The sequence below is a fragment of the Lichenostomus cassidix genome, chromosome 5 (assembly GCF_008360975.1).
Source record: "Lichenostomus cassidix isolate B80296 chromosome 5, HeHo_3.0, whole genome shotgun sequence".
In the NCBI taxonomy this organism is placed as follows: domain Eukaryota; kingdom Metazoa; phylum Chordata; class Aves; order Passeriformes; family Meliphagidae; genus Lichenostomus; species Lichenostomus cassidix.
In genome coordinates, this window is record NC_139486.1 from 6236332 (window position 1) to 6250458 (window position 14127).

General features: G+C 42.9%; 1 long non-coding RNA gene across 1 annotated transcript; it reads right to left on the bottom strand.

The window, feature by feature from the left end:
• Positions 1-33: 33 nt before the first annotated feature.
• Positions 34-9853, bottom strand: LOC146435858 (uncharacterized). The gene is made up of 4 exons (XR_014852410.1): positions 9752-9853; positions 9620-9669; positions 884-1156; positions 34-757 (listed from the first exon to the last, which is right to left on the bottom strand). It is a non-coding gene; the product is annotated as an uncharacterized LOC146435858 (long non-coding RNA).
• Positions 9854-14127: the final 4274 nt, after the last annotated feature.

The following is a 14127-nucleotide window of genomic DNA, read 5'->3' on the forward strand; positions in this document are numbered from 1 at the left end:
CATCAAACCCCTCTCTCACCCTTTCCACTAAACTTCTCTGTTCTGGTGTGGCAGCCATGCCCAGGAGTCACTCCATCCTCTCTGCTCCATCTCCTCAGCTTCAGATCCCACTGGTAAGTTCTGTTGCTGTATTTCCAGTGCCACCAATTAAACGAGGGGTTATGGAGAGGGACAAGCTCCAAAAACATATCCTTAAATGTCACAGACATCAGATAGGAATGGCAGGACGTGTGGTGGGATATTCTATAGCAAGGTTGCAAAAAACTCCAGAGGACACCTCTTCCTGGAATGCTGGATGAGGCTAAAGATAACCTTGAAAAGAAGAGTCTGACAAAGAAAGCAAACTGGGAACTGCAAAGAGACTCTTGTCTTCTTTTGGGAATCTTCAAATTGTGCTTGGAAACAGCATTGAGCCAGCATGCAGGAAACTGTCAGAAAGGTTTGAGGTCAGTGGAAGTAGGAAGAAGGCAGCTAAGAAGCTTCTCTCCACATCAAAAAATACCCCAGTCTCCACCAGCTGTTCTTAAATGTGGTAGAAAATCCACTGTGGTTCAAAATGGGTTGGGTTTTTTCGTCCCAGAATAGGTCAGTAAACACAGTTTCAATTTTAAGGAATTAATTAATTGTTAAAACATAAAAAAAAGGTCTAAGCTACATGTAACAACATTGCTGATGGATGATCAGAGAATTCCTAGTTCTTCTTTCTTCCCAGCTGGCAAACTTTATTTCTTTAAGGGAAGAAATGAGCTTTCCTTTCCTAAAAAGAAAAAGGCAGAAAGGGAATGAGCACATTGCTGTACCAGATTGAAAGCAATCACAATTCCTTCTTCTTCTGCTTCACCATTTCTTCTGAAATTTGAAGCACTTGCTCAGGGCGATTTACCTCTTTTCTGGTATTTCTACAAATGGCACAATGCCCCATATCCACCCAGCAGCAGGCAAGCACCAAACTCCCCCAGCAAGTGGAGACAGCACACACTAGGAAGTTCAGCTGCATGTGGTGAAGAGCTGACCCTTGGAATCTGAACCTCCAGGAGAGGGTTGTTTTACTTCAGGGACCATTAAACATTTCAGAACCTGTTCTTGTTCACAGCACAGAGCTTTAAATGTATCTTCCGTGAATTTATGGATTTAAGAATCATCACTCCCAAAGCTCCTAGAAGAGGAGGGAGACACAGATCAGCATAAACAGGTCAGGCACTGATCCAGTCCGGTAGTCTGAGTCATTGGAACACCCAAGCTGCTGAACAGATTCACATTTCCTTTGCTTTCAGTGCTGTGTGGAATAAGGTGAGTCAGGTTCCCTGGGACCACCCTGGGCACCAAGGAGAGTCACCTGCATAGGGATAAATATATTGTGAGCAGAACTGAGTCATGGGATACCCTCAGCAAGGCTCAGAGCTGTTTTCTACCCCAGGTGCACACAGAAGACTTCCCATTCTAGAAATCATCATCAAGCTGCCCACAAGCTTTGTTTATAAACAATGTGATTTGTACAAATCTATCCACAAACTCCAAATTATCAGTATTTTATTTCCAATGACCTACAGGTATTGTTGAAAAAAGGGCTCAAGGGGAGAACAGATGCTGAAGAGGTTTAAAGGATGTTAACTGGTGGAAAACCAGGTAGTTTTCTCCTCAAAATCCAAACAATCTGAACCAAAGAATAAGACAGAAGAGACTTTTCTGCTATCTATGAGGCATGAGATCCTCAATATATCTTTCTCCATGAGCAAAGTACACTTGTTGTCAGAAACTGGAGTGGGACAACGGGGAGCTCATACTGCAACTTTCTGCTCCTCAGCAGGGAGGACTATAAGGTCAATTTTTTTTTTTACTGGCTCCAAAAACACTACCCAAGAACTGTGGGTGGGGTTTGTCAGAAACCTGCAGGAAGCAAAGCAGCATCTCTGAGCTCACCCTCCTGCACAGCATGAAGGCAGAATCCAAGTTTGACACTCAAGATGTTTGGGGATGGCATCAGATCTGCTTCTATACGTGACAACATTTCTGCATTGCCTTCAGAAAGGAGGAAATACCTCTGCTTATAGCAGCAGCTGATAATACCAGAAGAAATACTTAGGTGACAAAAAATAAATGGGGGAGGGAATAAATTGCAGTTTCTTTCCTTTCCTGTTTTGGGGGTTTTGCTTCTTACCCCATTACAAATTTGAGAAAGCACTTTGGCAGACAGGAAATCGATAAAAACTTGACAAAAGTTGCTGCTTTTGGTATAAAAATTGATGGAAAGTATTGATGAAACCTCAGACCCAAAGTACTCACTGGATTCTAATTTGGCATCGATGAGAATTCTTTATTCTCTGTTGTGTTGGGCAAGTTAAGTCTGGACAAGCAGACCTGGAGGTTATGGATCTCCTGTCCCTTAGTCCCTTCAGCAGTACAAAGCAAAGGGATGCAGAACTGAAGGAGACAACAGCATTCAGCTGAGTCAAGAGCACAGGAATTAGGAAGAATTAAGCTCCCTGTGTGCTGTGCACCTGGGATGCACTCAGGGCATGGATAATGGCTAAGCCCTTCCCTTTTACACTTCTCATCCAGCATGGCCCTGTGCCACATTCCCGGGACCCCAGCCAACCTCTGCTCAAGGATGGCCTGATTAATTTTTTTCGTGGTGCTCATCACTAATCTGCTGGTGCTTTGTGGGCACCATTGAGTATCTTCTGCATTTTACCTCGTCATACCGGGATCAGACAGCAAACTGGGGCACAGGGAGATTAAGGTCAAAATAGTCTGTGAAATCACAGTGCCCAACTTGAGACATCCAGGATCCTTTAGCAGAGGAGTCCCAGTTCAGCAGAAATTTGTGCATTCAGCATCTGCAGGCTTCAGTTACAGCTGTGAGAGCAAAGCATTTCTCCAGATCACAACCTGTGCATTCCCCATGAGCTGATGAAAAATATGGGAAGAATGGGCAGTGGGAGGCACTAGGTTTGAATTACTTGCACAGCTTCATGGTAGATCCCTGTTTAACAGATTTAACAATTCCAGCTCGTGCTTGCTTTTAACATGCACTTTTTATAACCCTTGCTTTATTGTTTCATATGCTTTAAGTTTCTCTAGTGAGCACACCAAAGCTATTACAGGCCAAAGTTGCACAGAAGTCAGAAGAAGTCAGTGGGGGAGGTTTATACACACACATGAAATATTGTGGGGAGTCTAACTGAAGGCTGTTATGCAATGCCCAGACATCAGGGCAGAAGCAACCCAACCATTATATGGGCATTGCCTCCCCTTGGGGTGCTTAGAAACCCAATTTTACTTTTCCACGGCCTTTTCTTAAGCCAGAATCAGACACTTGGGAAAAGAGCCTTTAAAACATTATCATTTTATTAATGCTGTTTTTCACATTCCTTCACCTGCAAGGTCTGTGCTTCAGTTACCATGAGTCCAGCTGTGCAGCCACAAGGAGCCATTAAAGCTTCTGAAATGACCTAAAATAACACCTCAAATTGAACAGCATCAGAATTTTCAAAGTCCATTATCACAGCATCAGGCAGGTGCTGCAAGGTCCAGACCAAGACTCCTGTGTTCTTTCTCCCTGGAAGAAGGGAAATCCCTCCTTCTCCAGGGTACAGAGCTGATAATTCTGACCCTGAAAGGGAATCATGGCACATGCTGCAGCACATTTGTGGGTAGGGAAGCATACAGTGATAGGAGTGAAAATGTTTGCATCTTTGAGACTTTCAGGAGAGAAGAGGTGGAAATCTCAAGCTCCTGCTTGGAAAGGAGAGGAGGAGAGTCCTCTGATTTAATCTAAAACCCCAATATGACCACAGGATGGCAGCTTACAGATGCCCAGGGAGCAAGGTTTGGGACAAGGGTAGATCCCAGACACAGAGTCAGATGTGTAAAAGAAAATGGTAAGTCAGAAGGGTGCGTGGAATAAAGGAAGTAAAGGTTCTTCTGTAATAAGGACAGCAAATGAGGTTAATCACTGGGGGCTCTAATGAGTCCATGGTGACTTCCTCTTCCATGGTTTCATCCTGAGAAATAAATTGATAGGGACCAATAATTTATTGGCAGGCTTTACAGAGATAAATCACTGGATTAATTACAGAAGACTAAGAAAAATTGACTCATTCTCCTCTTCCTGTTGTCTTTGGGCTTTTTTTTTAAGGGGAAAACATTTTTACCCAGAACAGATAATGTCCAAAACAATTATGTAAAGATGGGATGACAGTGCTTCAACATCATGCTCTTTAGCTTAGTTTTGCCACTAGCTGAATCATCACAGAACAGATTCAAAATAGAAAACAATCCACTGGTTTATCTTAGAAGCATTTTGCATTTAAAGTAGCGTCCATCTAAAAACATGTCACAGAAGCACATTCTGCTTCTCTTGGCATTTTTGACCAACCCTAGATTTTTACCCCAAAGTCATTCTTGTAGTCATGCTCTGAGGAAATGTGTGACTAAAGCAAGGACTGCACAGGGTCCCAAGTCCTTCCTGGGTACAGTTGCAAAACACTTTAAAAACCTTGCCCTTGATTCCAGGGTTCCATATTTGGGGAAGTCTTTGGGCTACTTGAACCAGCAATAAAGCCTTAACACTTCAGGGGTAGGGAACTCAGAAATAAATGCTATCCTAGTAGCAGAAAAGGATATTTTTTCAGGCAGGAGTAGCTAATAGTCTAAATTAAGTCTGCTAAAGGATCCAAAGAGCATGATATCCCCCCCTTGCACCCCAAAAGTCCCAATCCCAGCAGAGGGGAACAGGGGGAGTGTGAAAGGAACAGCAGCAAATAACCTCCACTCTTCTCCTCAAGCCATGGCCACACATGGCAAGCACCCTGCTGAAGAATGGAGCCATTTCCTGCATCAGAGCTGTTTTTCAGGCTTCCTGCAGACTCACAGACCTGAATTGTTTCAGAGGCTGTGAGCTGACCATGTTTCCAGGCTTTTTGGGGATTCCCAAGGGAAGAAACTTTTCCTTGCTAAAGAAGTGAAACTTAAAAGTCTCTGATCCTATGACTCAAGGATCTGGGGCTCTAGTTCTGATCGTGGCTTTTTCTTTTTTTTTTTTTTATGAATATTTTTTCCTTCCCCAGGTGGTAGCACTCACATGTGGGAAGCAGGAAAACTGCACTGGCAGGAGGAGGGACAGACCAGCCAGACATCACTGATGCCTGTGGCAAAGTGAGACACTTCACTTTCCTTCCCAGAGGTGTTCCAGGTTATTCCCACATGTGACACCTTTTCTGGATCTTTCTCCACATGAGAATCATGCCAGTTTTGGAGCCTCTTCTGAAATCAGCAGGAGCTACAGAAAAAACCTTCCCCAGAATTTAAAATCCACTTTGTTCACCACATTTTATGTTACAGGGATACCTCACAGAGCCTGAGGATTGTACCTCAAGTATACCAGAAATTCTCAGGACTTTTTGGCAGCTGAAGCATGGATGTAAGTGGGTGACATTAAATTGTCCTGGACATTATGTACTTAGAAACCCAAACACCAGAAAAAGGCATTAAACACAACATTTGCATCTAATGGACACAGTCTAAGTGTTATATATGTTTGGGGTAAAATGTTATTATAACAGTGGTTGAGTTAAGAACAAGTTATTGGGGTTTTTTTTCCCAATTCTAAACTTATTTATATACAGTTGTTTATAAAAATTATCTTTGAGAAGGAAATTACTTGCATCACAGCTTAGCTCAACTGCAATTTTTTTTAAGAAATTGTCATTAGAACTCAGCATGAGGCTAATTTTGAGTTTAAACATACTTGTTAGAATCTGTGTTACCGGAAATCCAGAAAGTTTGAGCAACGAAGCCATTGTATCTATACATACATGAACCTGTATCATTCAGCTTGAGCTAGAGACAGGCAAAAAAACCTTTTTGCTATAGATAGCAAACCGAGACAGAACATTTGGGCTAGCAAGAAATGAGGGTGGAGCCCACAATCCGACTTAAATCCTGTTATTGCCAGCCTGATTTGCCTGCCCCAAAGTCCCTTTTAGGAGGAGAGCAGGGTGACACCAGTGCCTGTCTGCACCAACCCTTGCTCTCACATTCTTTCACTTCATAGTTTGACATGGAAACCTTAATTTCAATGTGTGACACAGCAAAACCAAATAGGTACTCATTATTCATGCCATTCTGTAAGGCAGCAGAACATTTCCCCTTCCATATTTGTTATCCTTCAAGTTATACCCAACAGCAATAGGAAAAATACTCATGACTCCCTTTACCTACCTAGTAAGGCAAAAGTTCTGCAACACCACAGATTCTCCAGTAAACATCTATTTCAGCTAAATACTTTTTTCCCCAGTGCAGTTTTCCACTGAGCCCAGTGAGCAGGTGGCCTATGCCCAGTTTGGCTGTCCAGGTTTAGGACAAGTGCTGGCTGCTTTTTCCTTTTTAGATTAATTCTGTGTGAGTTTCCATATTGATTTTCACGTGAGCAGAAAGAAGCCCTTAAATTGATATGTTTATAATAGTGTATCTTCAGAGAAGTTAAAAAAAACTTAGCATGGAATTGCCTCTTTTAGTGCAGTTAATCTCAACCTATCACCTCACTGGCAATGTTTTCTCACATTAAGTTTTATTAGTATTTGCTGCTGGCTCTGCAGAAAAACACAACACAGAGGCAGAATCTGCTGACACACAGACCTTTCATAACAAGTAACACAGCTGCTACTCCAGCACTTCTTTGGAAAGCAGCAGCATCTTACATGACTAATTGATTAGCATGGAAAAGGTGTCCCTGATTTGCTGTTCTATTGGATACACAGAGTAACACAACTCCTACTAACACAAACTGGCCCAACAGAGGAGATCCTGTTTAAAATGCTGTTCAGCCTGGGTTAAGTATTGGAGGACACTAAATTCTGCTCTGTGAGAAGGAAGGATGTGCCATGGCATTGACCAAACAGCTTTCAAAAGAATCTTTCCAGGTGGTCTGGTTCAGGGCTCGGGGGAAAGGAGTCACTGTATGTGTCTGATCCATTAGAATTTCTTTTCTCTGACAATGGGGGACCAAATTTTGCTCCGAGTATCCCAGGCAAAAACTCTGCAATTGCTAGAGGTTGATCATTTCTTTATTTCAAAATCATAACTTTTACTTTGGAAGGAGTTATTAGGTGGTGTAATTTTAGCATTTTAGCATAAGGCAGGTAATCAAATTAACTTATTGAAACTTAGAGCATCTGAACATTTGGGACAATAATTTGTTTCAACATTGCTTTATGAAAGCAGTGCTCAGCTGTATCGCCTAATTATTTAATATTTAATTCCTTAATCTATTTCCATGTTTCCAAATGCAGCTCAAGTTAAATATAGCTTGTAGAAATCACCTAAAACAGTTTTCCAGCTGCTGGGGTGTGACAGGAGTGCACAGCAGGCTACAGTTTTCCACTTCACATGTGGAGAGAAAAAGTTGTTGCTACAGTCAGTGCTATGAATACAAAATATAAATATAAAAGGAATGTGTATATGAATAGCACCATGTACAGGAGTATGAGTGGTTGAAGCCATAATAATTATCTCTGTAATAAATATTACTTTCATTTCCAAAGACCACAATTTGTGCTTGTACTGGAGATGCTCACTGAAGTCCTTTGCATTCAGTAATCGAATAATTCAGGGCAAGGATTTCTCCATAATGAAGAGCAGCAGATAACTGTGTACTGCTGAATCTCATTTCCATCAGAAAGATGTAATTGCAGCCTTACGTTAATTTCTGGTTAGAAAACTGGGAATTATCAATACAAACAAATTTGTACCAGAAACACTTAAATTTTCCAAGTGCTTTTTGAGCTGCAAATCATGCAAAAATCATCTGATCGTTAATTACATCAATCTCACTTCTCTTTGTCTCAGAATAGACACAGGCTAGACCTAGAGAAAACCAGACTTATACAGTTACTAAACCTTCTGGAAAAAAATAAAAACAACAGAATCCTGCATCTTTTATAGAGTACAAGATTCACATCCCGCTGTTTTCAATCAAACTACTCGGAGATTTTTCTGAGCTAGGAATAGAAATACACATTTAATAAGCATAAACCTAATGCCCCCTGTTGGTTACATACAGCTTAAACCCTCGCCTGTGCACACAGGGACTCCTCATCTCCTACTGCTGACTAAAGCATCCCACAGAACGTTTAAGGTTTTACATGGGCACAGAGATTATGCTCCAGAATCACCTGAATTAATTTCTCTCCTCCCTCACAGGCACAGAGCCACATCCTGGTGCACAGGATGCTCACAAAGCCAGCCCACAGCACCAGAGTGCTCTGCAATATCCTGTCCTCAGTCACTGCAGAATCAGTGCAAATTGCAGAATCATGGAGTCACAGAATCATTAGGGTCAGAAAAAACCTCTAAGATCACTGAGCCCAGCTGTCAACCCAGCACTGCCAAACCCACCACAAAACCATGTCCCCAAAAATGCTAATTGTGAGTCAGGTGTTTAAAACTGAAACTACTTGGGGTTTTTAGCTTTTCTACAATAGGTTTCACTAGTTTCTGAGGAGACCTCCAAACTGAAAACTAACAGCACCTTCAGCTGGGTGTGTAATCTGTAGTCAATTTAACTTGTAATTGCTCTTTATTGAAAAAAGCCCCAGGAACAATTAAACAAAAATACACAAAATTAAGTGAAGGGATTTTTTACTAAACTTTCTTTGACCAACAGGATTTTTCCTGTTGAGTGAATGTTTAAAACAGTGGTTCACCTGGCTCTGCTCCTGCTACCTGTGCTCTCAGGAGCAACAAGAGCCAATAGCTTCAGGGGCAGGAATCACTTCTGTCAGTGACAGGAGGCTGCTTTTGTCCCTCTCTGCACCTCTGCCTTTCAGCAAGGAGCAAGCAGTGCTGAACATTCCCTGTTACTCCCACCCAGCAGCCACATCCCCAAGGAGATGCTGGACCAATCCTCCATAGCTGGCAGAGAACCTTGTCCCCAGAAAGACAGCACTTAGCATGGAATCATAGAACTATTTCAGCTGGAAAAGACCTTTAAGGTTATGGAAGCAACAAATATCTCAGACCCACACAGCAGAGCAAAATGCAAAGATGATTTTCTTGTCCTGACCTAGAAAGAGCATCAGAATTGGAGGCACACAGCAGGAATTGCCATCCTCTCCCATTTTACTGCAAATGCCACCATTAAAGTGGCTACATTTGTGAGGATTCCTGTGCCATCCCCGCTTGTTTGAGCCTGTGATGTGACAGACTCCAGGGTTCATCAGAGAGAGGAAGCCCCGGGCTGGGTATCTGCAATGCCAGCTCCTCCTGGGACACTCCTGGTGTCCACCACAGATGGAGAAATTGCTCAGAGCCCAAGTGACTATCAGTATTACAGAATCATAGAATGATTTGGTTGCAAGGGAGATCATCTCATTAAAGACCATCTCATTTCAACCCCCTGCCATGGGCAGGAACACCTTCCACTAGACCAGGTTGTTCCAACTCCCATCTAGCCATCCCTTGAACACGTTCAGGCATGGGACTGCCATAGCTTCTCTGGGCAACCTGTGCCAGGGCCTCAGCACCCTCATGGGCCAGAAATTCTTCCTAATATCTAATTTAAGCCTGCCCTCTGTCAGTTTGAAACCATTGCCCCTTAAATCCCACTTCATTCCCTTACCTTAGCTCCTGCAGTAGCTGCCTCTCCTTGGGGTACAGCCTCACTTCTGCCTTCAGAGTAAAAGCATGGCAGTGATACCAGGTTAGTTAAAAACCACCCTATCAGGGTGAGGAACAAGAGGGACAAACTGACCTGTTTTATGAAAAGACAAAGCATAGAGACACAGGGGAACACGAGGAGGTAATTTGTGCCTGCTGGCCAAGTGAACCTCATCTCCCTCAGCCACACCAGGCCCAGCCAGAAGCAGCACCCTTGCTTTGTGTTGCTTAAATCCCGGCAGAGCTATTTCTTGCCACCTGCCCTAACCCTCCTCACCTGACAGGCACAGCTGCCCCTCCCCTGTGCTGGGCACAGCTTTTCTCACTTTTCTCAAGCCACTCCCTTCCCTCCCTGCCAGGCTGTGAGTGACACCCATCCACTGCAGGAGTGCTGAAATCCCCAGGATGGGAGCCCATGAGCCCCCCAGGTAACACCCAGCCCCTTGGTGCCCTGCAGAGTTAGAAATGTCACTGGAAAAACAGGGTTATTTGTCCAGATTTTATCATTTGTCCCAGGAGGAGATGGTGGGTTGGTGCTTATTCAACCACCTGGGTCTCATCCTGCCAGGATCAGGGAGGCAGCTGGCACAGGTTTTGATTTTGCACTCTGGGGACAAAGCCTTGCAGGGTCACCCCTCCAGTCACCTCAGCTGGCTCCTGGGTTTAGCCAAAGCCAAGTTTCACACCCAAAATCTCCCAGTTCCCCATCTCTGGCATAGCTGAGTGTAAGCCACAAGTGTAAGTTATAAAACATCCAGGCTCCTTAATTGCAGCAGCACATGGAGAAAGATGGGATGGCTGAAATTACACTATAAAACATGGGCAATGGAGAAACAAGCTGTAAGCATTTCTCTGAATCAAATCCAGCAAAGCCTGCAATTTTCCAATATTCAGTTGCTCCTTCAACAGAAGCAAATATAATTTCCTCTCTGCCCTTAATATGAAAACACCCTACGTTAGACACTTTTTTAGATATTCATTAATGAAATATAAACCCTATTAGTAATTAGCCAACAAAATTCCTTTGCTGCTTTTGACATAAAAATGTCTTTACTGAGCTACTCTTGGAGCAGCATTATTTGGACAGAATTAAAATGTTATTTCAGGTTCTTTGATTGAGGTTTGGGGATATTTTTGTTCTTTCTGGCACTCTCTCCTCCTGTCTTTTTAAAAATAAATTCAAGAAATCTCATCAGTGATAGGAGAGAGAGGGGACACACTGCAAAGAGTATCTGGATTTATGTGTTAAAGTGTTTTGTGCAATCCAGTCTGACTTTATTCCATGCTGGGGAACCTGATGCTTATCCTCACATGTAGCTCTTTGTGACCTCCAAGGCCATGAAGATAAGAAGAGCAAAGCTTTTAAAATAATGCAGTGTCATATCTCTGAAAGATTCCTGTAAATCTGCCTTTGAGGCTGAAGGGAGGGAAGGAGAATCCAACTGAACAAAAGCTTTAAAAAACACATGTGATACACTACAAACCTGTGTAACCACTCAATGGAACTGGAAGAAAAGGAGCAAAGAAACAACTGAAAAACAGTACTGATAATGGTATGTGATGCAAGCAAGTGATAAAGAAACTCTTGCAGCCTTTAAGGACATCAAGTGAAATGCAAAATGCTCAAAGGTGGCTTGGCTCGCTCTCTGCTTGATTTAAATTTCAAGCTCTGATGTACAAAAAGCTTTGTCTCCACGCAAGGTTTTGAAGTCCTGCAGGACTGCCTGCCTGGATGCTTTTGCTTTGAAGCTGTCTAAAGCTTCCCTTGTCATCACTGTTTCACATTAAAATATATATTCTCCATTGCAGGACCTAGCAAATAGATTTTCAGCTGTTCTATCCCCTTCCCCCCCTTGCTCCATTAGGTTGTTTTCTTCAGGCTCTAAGTATATGCAGATTTAATGGGGAGATCTTTAAAAAATAATGCTTTCCTTAGAGAAAACAATAAGTTAAAAGCCATTTGTTGTCTCACACTGTCAGATTTTTGCCAACAAAACCAGAAAACATAATATAATCAGAATTATCTATGCTGTAGAGCAAAACTGCCTGCCTCTTCTAAACCATTCTTTTGTCCTGGTTGCATCAATTCCTGACACTGAAGTGTTTCCATGATTTCAGCCTCCTTCCAGGTGATGCCCAAGCTGTGTCCCATGAGCTGAGCAGAAGACAGGGGATGCATTGATGGTTCACATCACAGGCTCTGCAGATTCCCTGTGTTTCAGGCTCAGTGCTGGGTCCTCTGCCAAGCTCCCACATCCTCCCAGCTCACACAGAGCATCTTTGCCTTTCCCTCCTTTTGCAGCCTTTTCTTTCTCCCCCCACTTCATGCTCCTACTCATAACAATCTCCATTTTCCTCCTTTTCATGACCCAAATTCCTGATTTCTCACTTCTTAAACTCCTCTTCTTGGACTTATCTCCTCCACCTGCCTCTTGCAATGGTGGAGTAGATTCAGGATGGAGAAACACAATGTATTCAGAGAACAGCACTGCAACTGGGTGAAACACCAAACTTACCGAAGGATGTGATGTTTTTGCAAAGAGAAAAGAACATTCCCCTCTTTCACATTGCATATGAGTTACAGTGATCAGGATCTGAAGATGCTCTTTACCCATCACCAATTATGAGAAGGTTTCAGGCACAGCATTCTGTACTTCAGAAATGTGAATACATTGTGGTGATCTGTGAGCTGGCATAATCAGACAGAGGAACAAGGAGCTGTGTCAGTCAGGAACACCCTTAAAAGAGATTAAAGCAGTTTCATCTGCATCATGAGCAAGTCTGTCTCCAAAGACTTTGTTGTCTTTGCCTAGGAGGCTGAAATACACCTACTAATTGAGAATTAAATAACACAATTCTGCTTTTAAGGAATAAGATTTACTAATCCTATATTGCACGGTCTGAACAGAGACTCAGTGTAGAAAGTATTACCTCAAATTCTTTTTATTCAAATCTTCTGTTTTTTCTTACTCCGCCTACTGTTTTATTTCTCAAATCCTGCAGCTTCAGGTTACTCTTATGTTCTGAATCCTTTTTCAGCCCCATAAATCACAGAATCACAGAATGGTTTGGGTTGGGAGGGACCTTAAAGATAATCTCATTCCAACCTCCTGCCATGGGCAGGGACCCTTCCACTGACCTGGTTGTTTAAAGCCCCATCCAGCCTGGCCCTGAACACTTCCAGGGATCCAGGGGCATCCCCAGCTTTTCTGGGCAGCCTGTGCCAGCTCCTCACCACCCTCTCAGGGGAGAATTTAATTTAAAATCTCAATCCACCTTCCTTCATCTTAAAGCCATTCCCCCTTGTCCATCTCCCCACATGATCTGATCTCTCCCCATCCCCTCCCTGCCCTGCACACAGGAGCTCTGTGTCCCACACTGAACCAGATCATCACCTCCTGTTTCACTTTGTGCTGCAAATCCCACTCCATCTCCCCAGCACTACTGAGATCCCTCTGGAGGTGAAATGACCCAACCACTTGCAGTGTTCACATCCATCCAGCAGCTCTTGGTGGTGATCATTTGAGCAGCTCTGGTTTATACCCTTGTGAGGTTTCTTAGACTGCTGCCCAGTTCTGATTAATCTGTCAAGCCCCTGGACTTCCTTTATCACTCCTCATTCCCTTGTTAACACAGCTTCCATGCTGTTCTTAGCTTTTCACAGCTGCTTTGCTTTGTGGAGACATTTTCACCAGGTTCACAGGGATACCAAAGCTGTTCCCTGCAAGTAACTCAGACCCTGTGTGCAAGGGTGACAATTAGCTCTGGTCTAGCTAATTATTAATTTCCTCCAATTTTCTTAACTAAGAGCATCTCAACCGACAGATCTTGAGAAATTAATATAAATCTGGAGCATAAGTAAATTTTGCTGGAAATTCACCAAGCTCCAAGGCACATGATGTCTTCCACATTCCTACAGGACATCTCATATTTCTTAATGCTTTCCCAGGCTCTGAGGGACCAGCATGTCAAACACAGCACGCGATTCTGCCTGGGCCATCAGAGGCAGAAGCTGAGTCCTGCTTCCTTCTGAGCAGACTTCTACAAAAGAACACAGAAGACCTTAATAAATAATAGAAAAATTGGTAAATTTTCTTGGAGGCTGCTGGTGAAAAATAGGCATAGCCTTATGTTACATCCTTCTGGGATTCCTCAAGCAGCTGTCCGGTTCAAATTAACTGAAGACATTTGTTAAGGCAACGTGTCTTCTTAATTTGTAGTTTCCTTTTTTGAAAGGTGTTTTGATTAAACGGGTTTTTCACTTATCAAGCTTGAAGTCTTGAGTATAAAATTTATGGAGCATAAAAAAGAAAAAAAGGGAATGATGTCTAGATTTTTGACAGGTGGGACATTTTCCAGGCAGGACAGGGTGCAAATACACCACTGCAGGTCCATCAGTATGACCAGAACTAATCCAAACAGCATCAGGTGAGGGCAAGACCCTCTCAGCACAGCTAAATTAGGTCACTT